The 22,447-nt window shown below is 46.2% G+C and overlaps 1 protein-coding gene across 5 annotated transcripts in view; it reads right to left on the bottom strand.

Moving 5' to 3' along the window:
- ZHX3 (zinc fingers and homeoboxes 3) overlaps window positions 1–22,447 on the bottom strand; it is a 46,614-nt gene that overhangs the window by 11,037 nt on the left and 13,130 nt on the right. For 3 of the 5 annotated variants that reach the window (XM_019008695.1, XM_033519048.1, XM_033519049.1), the window contains exon 2: window positions 18,253–18,359. The gene's annotated coding sequence lies outside the window, so the exon portion shown is untranslated. Of the gene's footprint in view, window positions 1–110; window positions 308–6,138; window positions 6,245–18,252; window positions 18,360–22,447 lie in introns of those variants that run through there. The other 2 variants (XM_033519050.1, XM_033519051.1) reach the window with 2 other exon arrangements.

A 22,447-nucleotide genomic window follows, 5' to 3' on the forward strand; every position in this document is an offset into this window, starting at 1 on the left:
CATATTACAAAGACTCTGTGCCAGATTTTCCTGAGATTTACAGTAACAGCAACTGAGCTTTATAAAAACACTCATAAAAACTTGAACTTTAAAAAAAAAAAAAGACTTACCATCCTATGAGATGACTCACAGAGGTAATTCCTATCAGTTACAGCAGTTGTGCACCAGCAGCTTTCTCAGATCAGATATTTGGAGCTGATCTCATGCACTGAGAAATGCAGATCAGGCAAATGGTTTGGTGGTGCTTATGCAATACCTCCTGTGCTTAGTTTTCTTGGTAGTTTTTAGAACAGAGGAATGAAAGATCCTCATGCAAAAAAAAAAAAAGAAAAAAAATTCAAATGAAGGAAGTTCAATTTCAAATGACCTCCCTAACTTTATTAGATTTTTTTTTTTAAAAAAAAAGCTTGTTCTGAAAGCTGACATCATTTTTTCCAAACAGGAGAGCCTGGATGGCTGGCTCTGGCCTCAGCAACTCTCGGGCACCGTTTGAAAGACTGACGGGAAAACGTAACTTCCCGTTAATGTGGGCTGATCTGAGATTACAAAACAGTCCTGTAAATAGTGTTAGTCATCACTGAACTTGGCATCAGAAAAGACTGCTTGCTATGCTCAGGCATCATGAAGAGCTAGAAGTTATAACTTTTTTAAAAAAAGAAGTGTAAATAAAACGGGTTTGAAAGTGAGCTGGATTTAGACAGTGTGGACTGCACATCTCAATACCTGCTTTATGTCACTCTCATCCCACCTTCCCATGGTTAGCCCTGCCCTCTGCAGAGGACCAGAAAGTTACTCATTAACATTAGCAAGTGGAATATTTGGATGATTATGAATGGGCTGTGCTATTCAGAGGGGAACAGCATCCATTTGACACCAATCCCGAGATCCTCATTTTTGATGCTAAGTTAAACATTACACAGTCTAGCAGGCTGTGATGACCTTTCCAAATGGAGTCAATTAGGGAAAAAGCATAAGATCAGCCTGAAGGCTACAAAATACAGCTTTAAAGGCTGAGAGGAGTTTCATGTCAGGAAAGCAATGCTAAAAGGGAATACTTTTTTTCATTTTATCTTGCAGTTTTAACACAGGGAGAAGCTGCTGGGCCCTCTGTGAGCTTTTTTCTTTCCAGCAAACCCCAGAGTGTCCATTACTGAGACAGCTCCAGTCCCTAACAGATCTGACCCAGTGTTTATGGAGTCTCCAGATATCAAAAAGACGATTTTTATCTCTCAACAGAGTAAATTTGATACAAAGCAACGGCGACACACAAAGACCCCCATTGTGCCACGTTAACAAAGTGCCTCTCCCGAGCACTCCATCGCTATTATTTTGGGTAAATGTGAATGGCCTGACCCACCTACAGAGAACCTAAAAGCTCTGCATTTCATTTACCAGCACATTTGCATCAAACTCTGTGCTCTCTCCAACAACTTTCCTTAAAAATGCAATCAAAGCAGCCCCAGCCACCACAGCTCTCCTGCGGGGCTCCAATATTAATGCCACCTGAGAACACAGATTGCAAATTTTAGCTGGAAGTGAATCACAGTGGCAATTTACTGGGGGGAAAAAAAAATTAATCAAGTGTACTGTTTGTCCATTTCATTTCCATGGAACAGTTGCATAACCACATGTTGGGAGCATGTTTTATTCACTGCTCACCTTCTGGAATGCACTTAATACTTTAATTCACCACTAATATATAACAAAATGGATAATTCACTGATGTCTCCCTCATTAAAGTGAGACTGTTCTAATGGATAGGGTAAATTAATGGCAGCAAAAATAATAAATTGAAAAAGACCCTTACAACTGATCTCAGTGTATATATCACCACTGCAGATGCCTCACACCCATCTGTACAGCCATGAGTGAAGAACTCTATTTCCTATGTATTATTTTATGATTACCTGGAACAAAGAGACAAAGCTAAATGGAAGAGCTACCTGGAGCCAGGAAGACAAAGTTATTGTACTTAAATTAATGGTTTCTATTTCATTTGTACCTGTTAATTTCATTGTGAGGTAGCAGAGTAAGCAGGTCAAATGTCCAGTACACCTAAACCATCCCTGTTGCTGGAAATTTAAGGGTAAACTGACTTAAAGCAGAGTAAAACAATTTTTTTCCCAGTGATGCTCACAGAAACTAAGGCTGGAGGGAAAGGTGGCAGTTCCAGGTACAAAACCAACCCTCTGCAGAGCAGCTTTGCCTCTGCTGAGGGAAACAATGCCCACAACCAGTCACAGTGAGCTCTGCAATAGCAGAAAATTTACTTCTGCAGCGATTAACAAAGGGAGGTTTCGAAATCTGCACTGCTGAGTATGAACTTTCAGCTTTTTCCAGCTTGGCTGGATATAACTGGTTTGGTTTTAAATGTTTCACTGAATTAACGAGTTGGGTTGTTAATACAAAACATTCACTGCGTGCAGTGCCAAGGTCCCCAGTTAGAAGATTAATTTTTTGTGACCTTTTGCAAACCTCGCCTAGAAACAGCAACCAGAAAACCCAGCAGGCAGCAGCACCAGCCAGGACACGGCAGCTCCAGCCCCACTGCCCAGGCACAGGAACACAGGGACAGCTGCCCTCCCCTGCCCACAGCCCTGCCAGCTCCTGGGTGCCAACACTGACACCAGGGACAAAACTCCATGGGGACACAAAGGATGGCTGCATGTTCTCTGGGCTCTGCTGAAGAGGGAATGCTCTGTTAAAATAAAATTAAATTAATAAAAAATTAGATTTTGAAAAATCAGCACCAAAATAGAAGTAAAATAACAGTTTTCTCAACACTTTCAGTGCCTGCTATGCAGGCAGACAGGCTCCCCAGGTCAAAGTTAATGTTTCTGTCTCATATGGAGCCAAGCACAATATTGGCACTTTAAATAAAAGCGGTTTGTTGTTAAGTTGAAGCTCCACAGGCCCCAGCTGATAGCATCATCCGAAGGGAAAGAGAAGAAGAAATCAAAGGAGGAAAAAAAGTTGATGTTTTTGAGTTTTTGCCTCTCCCCTTCAGGCTCTACCTCCAGCCAGGGTCAGAAGCTGCAGTGCTGTCTTTGGGAGTTCCAGATGACTTCCCAGTCACACTGTAATTAACCAGACCATTAAATAAATGATCCCTGTGGCCAGCACCATCAACCCAAACCTGAGGGCTGAGCCCCCACAAACATCCCACTGTGTTTGACAGCAGATCCCCCCAGCATGACAGGCACCCAGTTTGCCCTTGGAGCCAGCTCAGCAGCCTGGGACTGGGTGCATTTACCGTGGTGCTGGGGAAGGGAGGATAAGCAGGTCCATGTATTTGGGGTAAAGACCCGTGGCCACCGTGTTGCCAGCCTGGGAATCCCAGTCCTGGGATTCTTCCTCTTTGGCTGGGCATTAACATTCCTGCTGCTGTTGCAGTCCATTCATGAGAGGTCATGTAGGAGTTTCACCAGTTTGAATTATTTATGGCTGAAACATGCCCAGTGGGGGCTGCTGCTAATCCATCCCTGGGACATCCCAGCAAAGACCTCTCCAGGTCATATCCCTGTAATTTGATACAGACAGGCACAGCCAGCAGGGACACATCACCTCTCCAGAGGAACTTCCAAGGTGTGGGTGGGATCTCTCTGCCAGCTGTACCAGCATGGCTCTGAAGGAGGAGAAAGGGCTGAGCTCCTCTGTTCCCACTCTGCAGTTGTGCATCCCATCCCAGCTACATGAGTCCAGCATCCTCCCCGACTAACTCTGCAAAGGCTGCAGCTGTGAGGAAGTCACAGGATGGGAACATCTCCAGCAGCCTAAAAATGCCAGCAGCAGAGCATCACCCTGGCTGCTGGCACACATCCCCATGCCATGCCCTTGCACCTGGAAGTAGCATCTGCCACCCAAAGCCTGGTTCATAACCCAGACCAAAGTCGTGACACACTTAATTCTTTTGGGGTTTAACCCCATTCAGGACTGCAAGCTCATCAATGAGCAGTTAGTGAGATTTTCCCCTCCAGAGCAGACTGATACTACACTAACTCTGCAAGCACTCAATCCTCAGGTGATCCTAACACGAACAAGCAGAGCCACCAGCAATACAATAACCACAGCCCCAGAGAGGCCACGCTGGCAAGAAAAGCTCTTCACATCTTATTATTTCACGCTGCACAAATGTACAAACGCACGCACAAACTTCAGCAGTTTTGAGCTTCAAGCAGCATCACAGTCAACGTTTGTACTAAGGAACAATTTCTCTTTATGCCAACTGGTCAGGGTGCTTTGTAGCTTAAGCCTGGCTTTGAAACCGCGGGTACAGTCTAAATGCAGTGGGAGCCGGTTGACCGAACAATCGTATTCATTCTCCATTCCTTGGCAGGCCTAGAGCAGAAAAGCGTCTTTTCCATTTAGACCAGTTAAACAGAGCTATTCATTAAAATTTCACCCTTCTCCGAACTGCTGGACTTCTCCATTAAAAACCTGCCTTTAAGAGAAGCCCTCTCCTCCACTCTGCCCCACAGGGCTCCTCATCCCCCTGTCTCAAGTAGCCATCCATTTCTGAGCTGTGTGTTTGGATTTCTCTTGTGCTGTAACAGCAGCACCTCTCCTGTGTGTTGGTATCTGGGCAGAGGCTGCCTCAGCACTTGGGGACTAAGGGCAATTATCTCTGCTTTCCTTTTATTTTTTATTTTTTTTCCCCAGACAAGCACAAAACTGAGCAAGATGGAAGGTTAGAAAGAGCCAGCTGAAACAGAACACGATTAGAGTATAAAAATAGGTCACTGGGATAATATAACCTTTAGACTATTGGCAATGTGCCCCCCTTAGAGACAAGCCTGTGTGCTATATTTCAGGAGAATGTGAGGAATAAAAAACAACCACCACGACACACATCAAAACAAAACCACTGATCATCCCTCGGAGCTTTGCGTGCTTCTGTTTGAACATCACTAACATTAATTCACTCCTTTTCCTCTGCCCTCATCCATTTGATTGAGCACAAAATAAATGTTATGTAATCATACCATTAACATCTTCCAAAAAAGTAATAATCTCTTTTGGCACAGAGGCTTCATTACAGATTTGCTCCGCATTGCACTACCTTAGCAGGGTTCACAGTTGCAGCATCCCAGGGACCCACCTCCATAGCTTCAATCCTCACATTTTGTCCAGGCTGCAAATCATTCTCAGCATTCCCCTAAAGCAAAAGGCCCAACAGACAGATAAGCACATCTCGACAGAGCCAGCTCTGAGGTTAGCACTACCAGCAGAGGACACCAGACAGCATTAATGGAGCTTCAAGTAGTCCCTCAGCTCATCAGTATCTGGGTGTCCCACCACCTCACACTCAGCTGGTGACTGCCAGCAGCTTGGTTTGTGCCTGGACAGGACAGTATGACCATGCTTGTAAACACACTGGAAGTTCCCATTTCAGCCCCTCATGCTTTCTCTAGGATGTTTAGTCTTTGCTTGCATTGTCAGGGCTTTGTTTGTGATTTGATCTGAAACACAGGCACCTCAAACAGCCCCTCACACGTCTGTTATATCCTGCCACACCACCTTCAGATGTGCCACACGCCACATGATCCCACCCTCAGAGCTCCTTGTCAAGCATCACCATTTCTGTAGGACAAGCCCAGCTCTGGCAGACGCAGCCCTTCAGAATGTATGTGAAGATGAATAGGTTACACCTAAAATACACTTTGTGTTTTTATTATCTGAAATTGCTGAACTGGCTCAAAGACAAAAATCTACTGGGGAGCTCAGAACAATGAATACCAGAGGTAGAACTTTGTCCATGTCAAATTTCTGACAAGGATATTTGAGACTTTTAAATCAGCAGGGAACGCTGAGCTGGTGAGGAGCCCACAGGCTGTGAGCACCCACAGAGCCACAGCCCCACTGTGCTCTCAGTGCTGCTACAGCCTGCCCCTTCCCAAGGAATCATCCTGGGGATCCCACCTTTCTGATGTACCCCTGCTCCCAACCCCACTGCCAGGCTTGCATATCACCTCCATAGGGGTGACCTTAATCGAGGGGCCATCACCCCAGATTTGGGAACCACAGCCCTAATGCCAGCACATTTACTGTTAAAAGAAAACCAGTGTCAGCTTTTATACCAGCACCAAAATGATCCCACTGCAGACACAAACCCAAAAGCCTGTCACACAGGTTTCTCACCGAGCATCCAAGTCCCCTGTGGAATGGAGAACCGCTTGCTGAAGCCAGGCTGATCACCAGTTACCGAGCAGCCGCATAAGGGACAGACCCGCAGCAATTCCAGGGAAGTAAAGAGTGCCCAGAGCTTTAAAACAAGATGTGGGTGGGAAGGACTAAACCAAGCTACTAAACAGTACCAGAGGCGCTGGAGCTGATCATCTGCAGCACAGCCTGATGACTACAAGTGCTGCAGCCCCTTCCCAGCTGAGCATTTTTGGATTACTTCATCCCCGTGCCCTTTTGCAATATGCAGCTTCGAGAGCTGCGTTACGTCCTGGCTCGCCCTCATCTCCCATTCCTTCACTTACAGTTGCTATAACCAAAAAGAAAACTGCAAAATACTTTGTCTGAAAGCAAAGAAACGGGGTTTGACAGGTTGGGATCGTGGATTATTTTTTTCCATCCGCATGGATTCTGCCTCAGAGTCGTCCTTTCAAACCTTGCGCGCAGCCGATGGCTTTTGCAGCTTATTGAGCCCGCTGGTTTATGGCAATGTTTTTCTGCTCACTGAACTGGCTCATTCTTTCAGCAGAACAAACTGTTCCACGTTGAGGCAGGAGTTGGCTGTGTTTTAACAAAGGATTTTTCCCTTCTGACAGTGTTTTGCAAAAGACCCAAAAAAAGGAGTTTGGAGCCAAGTTACAAAAGGTCAGGAGAGGCGAGTCAAGCACTGGGTGTAGTTCCTGTATGTCACAGCCAGACAAGGAAATGGGTGGGGAGAAAAGGAATGGCACTTTGAGCTGCAATTATATGTATAAAGTGATATTAATGAGGAATGGGCTTTTAAATGAGGATGACAAGTATTCAGGCACTGTAATTTTTGCTGTACAACAGCAGGCTTGTTAGGAAGGCTGAGGCCTCCACAATCATTTATCCATGTGAAGCATGCATTTGAGAGAGTTCAAGTAGCACTAGGAGTGAGAAAAAGGCAGTCTTATTTGCTTCCCCTCCCCAAGCTGATTTCAAGGAGCTACTGCACTCTCATCTCCCGTCAGCCAAATGAATATTCAAAAGGCTTTTGCCAAGCCAGCGCCAGTCAATCAGGGAAACAATGCTGCAGGGGAAAAAACGCCTGGGCTGAGAGACCTGTGTGAGACAGGCACCTTGTTCCTCACCACAGCTCTGCTTTGGCATTCAAACCTTGAATGTGGTGCACGGTGCTCCTGCCAGGTCTGCTGCTCTGCCTGCTCCATCCCTGCCACCCCACAGGACAGCATGTCTACAGCAGAGCTGCTGGATGGAGGATGAGCATCCCGAGCCAGGGTGCTGCAAGCGGGGAAAGATCCCAGGATTGTGGTCCAGCAACACAGCTCTCCTGAGCGAGCTGGTGGTGGATGTTCCCTCTCTTCTGCTACAAATGTTTTCTGCATGGGATGGGTGGGTTCCTGGTGAGGCCTCAGCCCCTGCTCAGCAGCAGCAGCTGGTAGGAATTGGGTCTTTCTGCTCTGTGCACTGTACATGGACAAGCCAAGATGGACAACTCCGGCCTTGCAGATGTTGGGAGGAGGGAGCCAAGGGGATCTGCAGAGGTTGACAGTATGTCATGCCTAATACTCAAGCTTTTCCAGGCCTCAGAGGATCCCTGAATAGAAAGAAACCACCCACCACTGGAACACAGCCACTTTTGTGGCTGGAAGGGGCAGATGTTCAACCCCATACAACAATGCAACACAACAGTTGAGGCTGTAAGTGAAGAATGCTGCATCCACTTAAAACTGAAGAGGGAAATTAGGGACACCATCTAATTCTAGAACTACCATTTGGTCCTGGTACTTAAAGTTCACATACCTACTCTGCAAGAGTGGCACAGGGTTTTCTTGCATTGCCTTAAATAGGCAATATCCTGGATTAAAGCACTGAACCACAAGAACTTCAGAAGCATATGGTTAGACTGGCAAGTGCTCAGCTCCTTCAGCTGGAACACCAGTTCCCAAATAAGTTCAGTTCCTTTTTAGCACCTACATAAGTGACAGACTTCAGAAGTCCCAACTGGACAGCACAGGACAGGCCCTGCTGGCATAGAGAAGGGCAGACCATTGAGAGCTCACTATCTCTGACAGCCAAACCCTTTGCTGAGAGGAACCTGGGGAGAAGCTACATTTCACAAATCCTGCTCACCACAGCCAGCATTAAACCCTACACCACTCAATTGCCAAGAAGAGCTTGGCATGGAGAACAACACCGTCCCTAGCACCACACCCTCATTCACTGACCCCCAAGAGTTCCCATGCAACAACCTTCTCCCTTTCTCTGAAACACTCACCATGTCTTTTAGGATTAATAGCAAGAGAAAAATGGATTTCAGACTTGATTTATCTCTGGGCAAAATCTGGATATCTGGATCACAGTCATTTGCTCCCTGGTTAGAAACTGTATTTGTTCAAAACCATTTGTCAAGACAGTCTGGACAGAACTCAGAGACACAGAACAAAGTTCAAGGGTTATTTGTGATATGAACCGTGCCAGTCAGGACTCTCCTCTTCCTCCAGCTGTTTAGTGACACTTGGAATAGATTTGCCTTACTGGAGAGTCAATTATTTTTCAGTTGAAAACTCACCATCCTCTAGATCAGCTGTGAGCTGAAAGCATCCCAGTTATTTACTGCTGGAAGCTAAAGGAATTTCCTTACTCTCAGAAGACAGACATTTAAAATTAGTTTCAAGTTCAGTCATGATAAACAAATCACATTCTCCTCCCTTCCCTCTCCTGTTTTATTTTGTTTTTTAATTGGATTTTTTTTGGGGGGTGGGGTGAGTGGGAATTGGTTGGTTGAGGTTTTTTTGGTTGTTGTTTGTTTTTTCAATCAGCCTTTTCCTCAGCTGCTCTTTGCAAATCCTTATTTAAAAACTCATTCACAAGGATGCAGGGGAACTACAGACATCTTCTGAGAGAAAACAGCAAAGCCAGATCCCTGATTTCAGAGCTTTCCCTTTGACATTTGATTCCCTGAGAACCTCATTAAAAAGAAACAAACCACCATGTATTTAGTTTTTTTTTTCCACTTCCAATGAAAAGCAAAAGGTTGGGAACTGGGATGGGGGCTCAGGACTTGAGCTCTCTGCTGAAAACCAAGATGAGCCCACTCCACCTACCCTGCCCAAAAGCTGGGGTTGCAAACAGCTCCCAGCAGACTGATGAAGAACACAAAAGGTGTTTTAAATCGATATGACAGTGCAACTAAAGGGTTTGGGGTTTTGGACTGAGTCCTGCAAGCCTGAATTCATGTTGATGTACTTTGTACCTTGCAGAGCACAAGGCCTTGATACAAGGAGATTCTTTTAAAAAATTCAGGCGTGCTGGGAGAATTGCCTCCTTGCCATGTTTTAGTGAGTCTGTACATGAATTGCCAGCAATTACTAAGCTTCCACTCTGTATTCAAAGCTCTATACAATGGAGTTTATTATTTTTAATCCTTTCAGACATCAATGTAGCAAACTTGACAGAGCTATTTGGAAGATTAAGATACAAACACCACCATATTATTCAATTTAGCTCCAACACTGAACACTTATTTCTGTAAAGAATCACAGCTAATACATTGCCAACTGCCAACAGAGACAAACACTTAAAGCTTTAAGTCCCACTGCAGCATGGTCTTATAAATCAAATTTAAGATACAAGAAGAAGGAAATTACTATCATTATACAAGTACAGCCCAATTACCACCAACCGATAGCAAACCTATCCTCAGGTTTTGGCCACAGACTTCAAAAATCCACCCCTGGAAATGACAGCCCACGGAAATCCTCACTTTCTGTGTATGCAGCCCGGTGTGAACCTACTAGTACATCTCCAATAGCTGTATTAGATACTTTTCTAAGTATTTTGTGTGTTCATAAGTGTGCAAAGAGACTTTGTTACCACCTCACCACCCCAGTTCACAGTGGGGAGCTCACTAATAGCTGCTCTATTTGCCAAATCAGAGCTGCAGACAGGTGACAAAGGGGAGTGATGAGAGAAAACAAAAAGGATTTGTGCCTGTTTTCTATCATTACAGTGCTCACAGAAGAGCTGACTGCTGCATTTTGCCCTCCTGAAACCATCCCACCCTTCACAAACAATTGCATGAACTTAGGTTAGATGGGGTGCAGAAGCAGCAAAGGGGAACAACATCCTTCATGGAAATGAGGAAATGAAATGAGAGACAATATTAAAAATAAAAAAAAATCAGTTTGCCAATGAAGACTGTCATTTCCTCAGAGGTGACTTAACCTGAAGCCTTTGGAGAAAATCCATCTGTTGCAAATTTAAAATTTCCCAGTCCTTCAAATGAACATGGAAATGTTCTCATTGCAAAGTGTCCCATGAATAAGAGAAATATTTCTGGTTTATACCAAAGGCATCACAGACTATGTCATAACTTCAGCAAGACAAATCAAGAATCCTTCCTGGCTTTTCAGAAAAAATGAAGGGTGATCTCATTATACCAGTCTAAAACATTCATTATCCTCATTAGGGTAAAGGGCACAGAAACATCATTAACTCTGTTTCATAGCACTAAGAAAACAGCAGGATAAAGTAAACTGCAGGGGTCAGCAAAGGGGACAGTAAGGTGAAAACATCCATGCTGTGTCAGCAGGCAGCATGCAGACACAGGAATGGGGATGACTGACTGGTAATGCCATGATGGAGCATCTCATTTCTAGGCCAGCAGCCCAAATCACAGTCAGCTTAGGAGAACATGGTCCTCCAGGCACCTGCCCTCTTCTTTGGGCTAGGAGTGAACAGAGTTGGGAGCATTTTAATGATACTGCACCAAAATGACAGCGTGTCACACTGGGTAAGGCTCAGGACAGAGGGAACTCCCTCCGTGCACAAGCCCGTAACACTTGCCAGCAGAGGATTAAGGGAATAGATGCCTCCCATGTCAGGGCAGCCAGGGGACAGTGCTCACACTCTGCAGGACTCATCCCTGATCCTTCAGGAGCAGACATGTTTTGCAAAAGACCCAATTTCTCAGCTCCTCAGAGAAACCCCAGAGAGCAGCACCCTCGTGATGAATTCCACAAGCTGTCACACTGAGCTGCTTCCCAAAGGGACAGCAGCGAGCAGCAGGGCTCCTTCACTGAGCTGGCCATGGATTACTGCTGTAACACTGCACATACATTCCAGGGATAGCTGGGAAAGTGGTTGGCAGCACTGTCCAAAGCACTGGAGAGCTGCATTGCCACTGTGTCTGGGGTTCTTCTGGACCGTCTGTTTTCACATCAAAAGCAATCAGCAACCGTAAGAGCAACATGCAAAATTCACAGCCAGCTGCTCCTATCCATACCCTTCATCCTCTCCACCCTTCTCAAATCTGGCCCAAGTCTCATCACCTGCAAGTGCTGGTGAGTGCTGAGAAGCTGCTAGTGCAGGAGACACCCTCACTGTTTAAATGACTCAAGTTGCAATCTTGGGCAAGTCCCATGGGATGGCAGCTCCCTGTCTGTGCCATCTTCAGGTTACAGCCACTTGCCATCCCCCAGAGTACATCAGTGCTCTGAAACCATTCACCAGGGTTCAGCTCTATTAAAAAATTGCTGCCAGCCTCCTCCTTGATGCCTGGCATCTTCCCCACATCCCTCCCTTCCTTGGTCAGTAGTTACTTCCATGGCCTTTTAGAAGTTCCCAAGACACATGTACAAAGCCTCTCCTCAGAGCTCCAAGATCCTCCAACAGACAACCCTGAAGACTTTTAGAAGTCACACATCCATGTGATCTTCCACACATACCAGTCTGGAGCTCACCCTCCCCCACACATAAAGTGGCTTGAACCAACTGAAAGTCTCACAAGTTGGGGGAAAATCCACAGCCTTAAATGTTTCTTGGCCCAGCAGGAAGATCATACAAACCACAAAAGGGAAAAACAAGTGGGTTAGACAGCAGAAGTGCTTAATGATACCACATCCTGTGCATTGAGAATTCAATTTCTTCCCTTTCACTAGTGTCAGGAGTGCTGTTCGAGATGTTTTTACTCCTAGTTACAGCCAGACCTACCTGTAGCCCCAGATTTACAAACCCTGGTCTAGAAGCAGCCCCAGCCTGTTGCTGTGCCCTGGAGGCCACATGCTGCTGTGCAGCCTTGCAGCATCCCAGCCAGCAGAACTGTCAGTATATCAGAATACCTTGAAGGAGAAGAAGGCTGGGGTTTTGGCTCTTGGGAAGAGAAGGATGGAGATGAAATCAAAGCTTCTGTCCAAAATGGATGGATTTTTCCAGCTGCTGGGCCATGCCTCTTGCACAGGTGATAGAAATTTCATACAATATACTCACACCAAGGATGGAAGAGTGGCCACAATTCACACTGCTGGTTCTCAACAGCCTGCACAAGCCACTGGACCAGCTGTGTCACCAGAGGGAGATAACAGTATTTTTAACATTTCTGGATAGTCAGATACTCCCCAAGAGCATTTTCCCACCCACAACCACCACAAGGCCTGATTTTCTGCCACATCCCAAAGATGATCATTTCCATCCAAGCACAGCATCCCACACCAGCTGGAGCTCACTCACTGCCACAGGGTGGGGGTCTCAGGCCAGTGGCTCTCCCAGATCCACCCCTGGATATGGCAAAGGGAAGAGAAGCTGCATGCCCCCAGGACAAAGGAGGCTCAGCATCACTCCTCAGCTCTGTTGTACCTGAAACAGAGGCAGCTCCCCCCTGGACAGCTGTTGTGGGAGGGCTTCCCATAGCTTATCCCTTGGGAATGGCAGGGAGCCTTCACAGCACCACACAGCAGCCAGCCAGCCTCCTGCTGCCCCCAGATGTCTGCTATTCCAACCACGATGTTTTTGCACATTTCAGGGATGCTGGAAAGTTTCTCCTGACATTTAGGGAGTGTTCAGTGCTGGGAAGGAGCAGACAGGGAAGAAGCAGGGAGAGGTGACAGGATCTGCCTGAGGTCTGTCTACACACCACCATGCAGAGCAGGACCATGTGCCATCATCTCTGTCCCCAAAGCCATCTCCTCTCCTTAACATTCACCTGGGTTCAAAGCAGAAAGGCAGCACAGGAGCACCAGAAACCTACTCTGCCCAAACTGGCCATCAATTTAAAGCTCAAGAGCTGAGAGCAGTGCTAAGGAAGACTTTACAGCTCAAGGAGCAACCACTTTGCAGTGCAGTAATGCCAGGAGCCCCAGGACCCCATGGAACACATTCTCTAGGTACCTGTAAAACCCTTTAAATGGATCATCCTGTTGTGTTTTCCCCAGGAAAACAGAAGAGAGGCCCGTGAGATGGTCATGCTTCCTTGCACATCCAGGTCCTTCACACAGCAGCTATGGAAAAGGGTATGGACACCTTCCCACTGACACAGCTCCTGGCTGGAAGGGAAATGCTGTCACCAGTGTGTTACAGAAAGGGAAATGAGGCACAAAGCAATTCTAAATAACTCGCCCAAGGTCACAGGAAGCTTATAGAAAAGTCAGTAATTAAACTCAGGACTTGTGAGTCCCCAGTCTAGTTATTTATCAGAAATCACCATTTAATGGGTCACCTTTAGCCAGACACCCTCTTATTTTGCACTGCCACTGAATTATACTGGCAGAGGGAATTATTACAAGTTTCCCTTACAGCCCAACATGCTTAAAGGGCTGTTTTGTAAATAAAATTTGCAGCATGCTCAGCGTGCTGGAACAGACAGCTCCTCAGTGTTGCACAGAGCTGAACCACCAAAGTGATTATAAGGCTCCAGATCAAGCTGGGAAATAAGCTGTTTTTCCTCTGCAGTGAATCACTTTGTTTTAAGGGTAGCCTGCAGTCCACAGTTTGAAGGGTGGTAAGAACTCACCATTTCACCTTGGATCTGCATCTTCTTTCACAAATACCTCTGAGAACACAGAATATTGCAGCCTTAGCTCTGAGCCAGACACCCCAAACCCTCTCCCTTTGCAGCAGGCCTCTCCTTGAACCTGATGTGCCCCCAGTTTGTGTTGGTACAAAACAATAGAATGGACTTTATCCAGACTTCCACAGACCACAGGCACAGTTCTTTCCCTTCATAAAGAAAACCTGTTCAAGCATACCCCAGTCCATTCAGAGAGACTGGCCACAGCCTCCACTGGAGCCTTCCACAGCCTCAGGGCACCCCTGCCAGACAGAGCTGGCTGAAAGCATCTCTGGGGCCTCCAACCTGGCTGCTCCTGGGAGTCTCCTGCTGCTGGAGAGGAGGAGGTGTTCCTCACCTCAGCAGAGGAACAGCAGAGCCACTGCAGCACCACTGCACATCCCAAACCCCAGCACCGGGAGAAGCCCTGCAAAGGGGAACAGCAAACCCAAACCCTCCTGATACACAGATGTGGTTTATAACACAACAGACAGAACCACATCTGTGGATATCTGCAGTGCCCAGATCCTTTTCAGATGATGACAAATAGTGGAAGTGTTGGGCAATAGGTCTGGAAGGGGACACGCAGGACGGAATTTGCCTTTCACAAAATATAATGAGGGGCAAGAGTCAAAACTGTTAGTGTGGGGCTAGCCAAGAAGTTTATGCAGCATTTAGGCATCCAGTGGCCTCATCTTTCTAAGTACAAGCAATTTAATTTGTCACACTGATATTGTATACATGTCCTGAGCAAATAGGTCAGTAAGAAGTAAGAGTAGGAAGAGAAGAATGAGGGAAAAAGATGCAAGGGCATCTGGAAAACTCTGTCTGATCTTCAAGTTGGGAATCTTTACAGTTCCACATGATTACTGATTGGGGAGATAGGAAAAGGGCAGGTAAGAGAGGCTTCACAGCTCATGCTCAGGGCTACAGCCCCTGCCTAGGGACTGAGGGGCACTGGTCAGTGCCAGCCCCCAGCCATCACCTTCCTAGGGAGCACCAACACTGCCAGCTTAACAGAAAGAGAGAATAGGAAAAAAGAGAGCTTCACCTCTTCTAAGGCTCTGCTACAGAAAGAAACCCCATGTGCTACCAAATTACATAGACAAAGGACAATCCTGTTTTGTAAAGCCTTTGTGTAGGGAATTTTTTGCTTTGAGCTCTGCTGCAGACTTGCAGGTGAACGAAACTCTTGTGAAACATTTACCTCTCAGGGTGAGGAAATGAAATCTCTTTTCCCCTTCTGTTCTTCACTGGCAGAGCAGAGGCTCTGGGTGGAAGGGCTGTACGAGTGGGATAACCCTGTCCCAGCCCTTTCTGCTTTTAGGCTACTCACCACAAGTCCTTGCTGTCACTCCACACCATAAACCCCAGCGAGGAGCACGTCCAGTGCTGCAGCTTCATGCAGGACACCCACTTTTGTGAAAGCACCTCCTGTTTTTCCTACCACAGGTCCTGTCTGCCCTAACACCGTCAGATCAGGGTGAACCCCTCAGCAAGAACCAGCTCAGCAGAAACACCTCCAGAGGGTTATTAGCAACAAGACCAAACTAGCAGCTGTGGGCCTGCAGATCCTTGGGCCCTAAACACAGGGCTGAAGAGGCGTGACATCAACTATGTCAAAAATTTGCTTGCTTTGAAATCCTACTCCTGCTTATTTATGTTACAGGAGTACCCAGAAGCCTCAGCCAAGCCCTACAGAGCTGGGGCTGGAGAAGTGCATTTGCACATGTAATGGCCATAGAATCACAGAATGGTTTGCACTGGAAGGGACCTTAAAGATCACCAGTCCAGCCCTGCTGCTATGGGCAGGGAGACCATCCAGTACACCAGGCTGCACAAAGCCCTACATCTCCCCAGAAAGACACAAGCAGCTCAGAGCTTTCACTAGAAATAACTCAGAGCCAGGTTGGAGGTGAGGAGCTGCTGTGGCAGGGCAGGGTACAGAAGACAGCCAGCACAAGGGCTGGGAAGCAAGCCAGCAGCCAGGCATCATGGACAGGGGTGTCCCTGGGGCTTCTCTAGTGCTCCCAGGGCAGAGCTGAGCCCTGCCTCCAGCAGCCAAAACACCCCATGGAAACGCTGCACACAGAGATCTGCAACCCCCACAAGGATGCAGAGAAGACTCTTAACCTAAACAGACAGGTCTGAGATTGATTCGCAGGAAGGATGAAATCAAGAGGCAAAAATAACATTTCCAACACACCAGTGACATAGCAAGCCCTTAATCCAAGGCACTATTTACAGGCCAAGAGCATTCCTTGCTGCTCTTACCTTCAGCTGCAGGGTCTGGGTCAGCAGCTGCCTTGGAGGAGCCTGTTTGAAGGTAACAGACAGCCCAGGGAACAGCCAAGCCTAGAAACTGGGATTTGCAGGAGCAGATGAATAATTAAAGGGACAACTGAGCACAGCTCACTAGACTTTGCTTCATAATGCAAGCACTGAATGTGAAAAACTCAAAACATTTCCTCCCCAAATGCATTAAACACCCATTTTACTATTTCAAAGTCTTTGGCTTTCTCCAGCATCCAGATATTCACTTCCCAGCACTGCCAGGAATAGGGTCTTGTAAATAAAGTTTTACAAAAAAGGAAGGTTAACACACAGCATATTTTTCCCATTACTTCAATACATCCTGCGAGCTCTGCAAGCTTGGTAAAGAAAGAGTCTATTTAAAAATCTAGGGTGGGGAAGAATTAGCTCACCAAAACCATAAACAGATTTGCTTTGCACTTCCAGGCCAAGAGAAAAACAAGACAGGCCATGCACATTATTGATGCACACAATGGCACAATCGTTTTAAAAACAAATTAATTGGGAGGGAGAGGACACCACAGGAGGGTGGGGGACAAGGAGGAGAGAAGAGAAAGGGACCAACTTCTGCAGCAAAGATCCTCAGTTTGGTTCTTAAAGCTCCCTCAGAAGATACTGAAAAGCCTTTGTGGGCTGGCACAGAACCGTGGGGTTGCAGGGAGGATGGCACACTTTGCTACAAGGCCACAATCCATCTCTGGGTGCTGGCCCTTCAGTAATGAACAAAGTCTTTTTCTGCAGATGGAACACAAAGGAATTATTCTTATTTACCCAGACACCTTCCACACAAACCATCCACATCTGTTATGCTGTTTTTCCGTGGCAGGTACTAAGGGATATAAAACTTAATGCCCTTCTCCCTGCTTTCCCTCCTAGGAGACCGACTCTGTTAACAAACGCAAAGAAAAGCTACAAAAGCTTCACCCTCTACCTCCTGCAAATTTTTCTGTTTATAATAGGCAGACAAGTAGAGACACACAATGTTCACTGCATTTGCACAGTTACTGCCATAAGGAATTGAGGACCCACCTAGATGCAATTAATGGAGGGAACTTCAAGGAGGACAGCTCTCAGGGGACTGAGGGTGCACGTGGATCCAGCACATCACATGCTTCAGCAGGGTGCCTTAGTTTATTCCTACCAGTTTAACAGGCTGCAGAACTGGAAGTGTGTCAGGAAAGCTGCAGCAAACAGCATCAGTCCAGTCACTGTACTCCCAACACTGATTATTTAATAAAGTCTAGAAACAAGCAGTCTCCAGATGCGGCACAAGCTGGGTAGAAACCACCCTAGGGTTTGAAAAATCCCCATTTCCACAGGGACACTCATTTATCACACAGCCATGAATTGGGTGAACAAATTCCCTGCCAGTCTACTCACTTATGTTCAACCATGGAGCTTACTTTTTGTACAAATAAAATGGCTTGGCTCTGCTATGAGACCCAATTTCTTCTTCAAAAGCCTGGAAGGGTGCAATGGAAAACTGGAGTGTTATTTCCAAGCACACTTCTTCCATCCACAGAAGCCAAAAGGAAAAAGCATCGCTCTCCTGACCCCTCATCCACACCATGGGACAGATGGATATTTATTAAGTTACATGGAAATAAAGTAAATCAGCGACTAGCACACAGATAGAGGAGCCAGCCAGGAGAAAAGTACAAACACACAGGCTATCTGAACTCTGTTTTGTTCAAGGAGTGATATCCAAAAGCAAGGAATATAAAAATTTCCCCCTTCTCAGGGACACCTGGAAGCATAAGCCAAGCTTGATCTGACCATGGAGCAACCCCTGTTCTCTAGGCAATGGAGCCAGTCACTGCAGGATCACTTCCTTCAGCCACCAGGCTGCACAGAGATCTGTGAGATACACTGAACACACCACATTTCCCTGTCCAGGCTGCACAGAAAGCTCCACATCACACACAGTGCCCGAGGTGACAGCAGTGTCCTACCTGCATGAGGGACCATGTCCTGAGCCTGTCGTTCTCCTGCCCCTCCTCTGTGCTCACCCACATCTTTAAAGTGCCTGCAGTTGCCCCAGCAGCACCAGGATTCAGAGCTGGAAGAGAAAATATTACACCAAAAATTACTGCTGAAGGAGATTACCCCTGAAGGAGAAGGCAGCTCTTGGGTAGCAAAGGCTAAAAGCAAAAATAAAACACTGCTCAGTTTGAGGTGCCCACCCTGCCATGCTCCCACAGCACATCCCCACTGAAGCACCCTAAACACCCATCTTTGAGGTTTTTTTCCCCTCTCAATAAGTAAAGACATTATTTATCAGTTAACCAAGTTTGCTGAATTAATCACCAAGGCCTCAACCCAGTGAAAGCAATCCCCCAGCTGCAGTGTGCTGGAAACCAGTGACACTGCTGCCCAGCTCCCTGTGCTCCATTACAGGGCTGGAAACCTCAACTGGCCAGAACATATTTAGAGCAGCAACCACAGCACCCTGACTGCCACTGCCACAGCAGCAGCTAAATATAACATGCAGCTCTGCTTGCAGCTGTGGCCTTCTTTTCTCCCCTACATTTCCCCCCACTGCCATCCAATCCCTGCTCCCTCACCACTGGAGAAGCAACAGAGCCAGCTCCATGTATTTCCTAATTTCTAAACCTTACTGTCTAAAGAGATAACCAGCCAAGTGGATTTCTGGGATTAAGTTCAGACCAGGGCAGAAAACAGCAGATCGAAAAACAAAGAGTCACCCTTGAAAAGGGTGAGCCAGAGCATGTAACAAGGATGAAAACCAGGAAAATTAGGTTGTGATTGCCCAAGTAAAGTAAAATTTAAACTTGTTTGTTGCTCCTGCCCAAGCAGTGACAGGTCCTCCTCTCCCAGCACCATGTCCCAAGTGTCTCATGCTCAATGGCAGGAGGGCTGGAACTAGGTGATCTTTAAGGTCCCTTCCAACCCAAATCATCCTGTGATTCCATGAAATGTCCCTGTGCTTCAGCCAGCTCTGGTCCCTAACTTTCCCTGCCTGAGCCCCACCGATCTGCTTCCCAAGTTGGATCCTTTGCACACAGCTGCTGAGTTTCTTGGATTAAATAAGTGGCACAGTAAGATTTCACCAAGCAACTGGCACAGATGCATTTCAACTCAGGAAAGGGCTCCCCAAAAACCTGCAGACAAGAAGTTTCCACTCTGGTTGTAATTTCACAGACCAAACTCAGCAGCATTTAAAAAGAAAAGAGAATAATCAAAAAAAGGCAAAACAATTGGCCATGCATAGAAGGACACAAAGGTTTTCCCTCACTAAGCACTCAGGTGTCTTGACACTGCCTGCTGCAGAGCCAGGCCTGGAGAAAGCTTTCCCCAGACCTGCAGTGCTGGCTGCTCTATGGTATTTGTTATACATTACTTGCTGTATGTTATTCTCCCAATTTAATTCACAGGAAAAGCAAAGCAAGCCCAGAACTGGGATGGGGGGGCAGGGGAGGGGAGGAAATCAGGAGGCCTAAGTTTGGCAAATCACAAGACTTGAGAGAACAAGAAAAATGCTTTAAATGCCTGCTAGATGCCACAGCTTTTTCTTTTTTAACTCGCTTTTCTTTTTTTCCTCCCTTAAAATGAAGGGAAGGCTTACCCCTAACCAATAAGGTTTCAGCACACTTGGAAAGATCCCAGCATTGAATGCCGAGACCTTGACATAACAGGTGACAAACTTTGCTGTGCCAGAAAAAATTTAACATATAATAAGAAACAAATACTAGAGTGCTGATGGAGTGGTTTTTATTCCAGCAACTTGTGTAAATGTCCTATATTGACTTGCACAACCCCAGCACCTCCCAAAGAGAGTGATAACAGCCTGGCCCCACTGCTTATCTGCCATTCCTCCTCCTGTAACAGTGCTGCTCCTCTCCATTTTGCCATGGTACATTTAATATCCTTCACACACTCCTTTAGGGATTCAGCATATGCCAAAGACTTCAACAAACAAGATTTTGCATTCCTTGGAGTACCTAAATTAAAGAGTGACCTCGATCACAGCAGTCAGAACAGCTTCGCGCTTCTAGAAATTAAAGGTGGCTTAAATAGAAACTTAAGCTGGAGGCAGAGATAAATCTGAGTCTCCCAAAACCTTGTTCTGAAATATGGAGTAAAGCCCCTGCAAATTTGGCACCATGAGCTATGATTACCCTGGCAGCTCCTCCTTGAATTCCCTGGAATTGCTGCTTCAAGAAGAATAACAGAGAGAGCTGGGGCGAGGGCGCAGGGACTGGGGTTTCCTCCAAGCAGAACATGCGAACAGCTCAGCTGCTTATCACTGAAACTGGAACAGCAACAAGGACAACCAAGGCATGTTTTTTCCCCCTAACTTCTTTCAGATATTAAAATCCCAGCATCCAACAGCCAAGATACACTGAGGTCCTTATGTCTCAGTTATTTGCACTGTCTGCCAGAACCACAGCCATCATTCCCATCCCACTGCCGTCCTTACGGCTTCCCAAGGCTTGACTGAGCAGCTCAAAACCTGCAAACAAGTTCCAGAATGGAGAGTATCTTCCTCAAACAGCAAATTCAACATACAGACTAAGCCATCTTACTATACCCCTGTGTGAGATCCACCGAGGGACTGAACATTTCAAAATCAAATCCACTGCAAAGGCTCAAAAATAGAGATTATTCTATTTTCCTTTTACCTCACAACCCCACTCCAGATTTATTTTCTTTAACAGACATTAGCTCTCTTTTGGGACACCTTAACAGATCTTCTTGCTTTCTTCTGGGATTTTTTTTTTCTTTTAATGTGGCTGAAAAGGGAACTAGGCTGTCCCAGAATAAATCCTCCTTGCAGAGCAAAGCCTGGTTTGACCTGAGACTCACACAAGCAGAGACAGCAGCTCCAAATCCACCTCTCTGTCCAGAGGTTGGGCTGAGGAAGAACAAAATTATACAGAAAAAGACAAAAACAATTCCTCTGCCCCCCCAGTCTCCAAAAGGGACGCTTTACCTTTTCTGGCTGTTTCTCAGAACTAGGAAATAGCTGAGCTGTGAAGGCACTTTGCAGGCTTTGGCAGAGATGAGCACCTTCCTGAGGTGTCCACATGGACCTGAAGGAAACTTCTCAGACTTATTCTGAGAAGACCAGACACTGCCCAGGAGAGACTGTCTGGTCCTGCAGACTCTGCTGCTTGTGGAACACTGATTTAAAAAGTTACCATGCCCAAGGTACAATTAAAGGACTGACATGTTACCATTCAGAATCTCTAAAGAGGCTTTTTTTTATTTCTGCAGTATTTACAGAGCTGGGAACTCGACTTTACTGATATTTCTTTAAAGAGAAACAGCTATACTAAAGGCAACATCATTCACTCCCCTCTCTGTCTCTTCCAACTCAAGTGAACCAGCATCCTATGGAAAAGCTTCATCACTGAGAGGGGCAAGTTGTACAATTTAATGGCCATAACATTCAATTTCAGAACCAAAGAGCATAAAATATTTCTAAGCAACATCTGCTTTTGTAGGGAGACATGCAAACTTACGTTATGTTTAGTAACTTCCATCTTTTTAAGTGCCTGAAAATTTAAGCCACAGAACAGCATTTCTCATCCCTTGCTTATTTTAGACCAAAACCAGCCCTCTCCAGCCTCACCACTTCAGGCCAGGAGGGAAGGGAGCAAAGAACAACAGCAACAACTCAACAATGACCATCAAGAAATACCAGAAAGATATTTCCAAGCTGTTTTATCCTCCAACAACTGGTGCTCCACAAGCTCTTCAGACCATCAAATTCTACTGTTACTTTCAGGGAAAGTACTTCCCTAATTTTGCCCAATATTTAATCTGAACATTTTTCTCTGCAATTTTAGGACTGTGACCTCTTACTCTTCCTGCTGTGTACAGAGAGCAACCATCCCCTTCCCTTTTAGGCACCTGAAGATGTATTTCCTGCCTTGCTCTTCTCCCATCTAGAACCAGACAGCTCAGGTTTGATCAGACCAAGGATTTCTAGACCTCCAGTCAATCTCTTTACAACTTTCTGGATCTCCTCCAGCCAAACTCTTCCCCTCTCTCCTGCCAGAGCCAGGCAAGGACACTTTCCCCCATCCTTCTGCATTATACTCCTGATGCTAATGTTTATTTTCAGCTGAGTTTTATGTCCAATCTCCAAGAATTTACAAGCAGATCGTGGTCCAACCCATG

This window comes from Parus major, chromosome 20, assembly GCF_001522545.3.
Source record: "Parus major isolate Abel chromosome 20, Parus_major1.1, whole genome shotgun sequence".
Lineage (NCBI taxonomy): Eukaryota > Metazoa > Chordata > Aves > Passeriformes > Paridae > Parus > Parus major.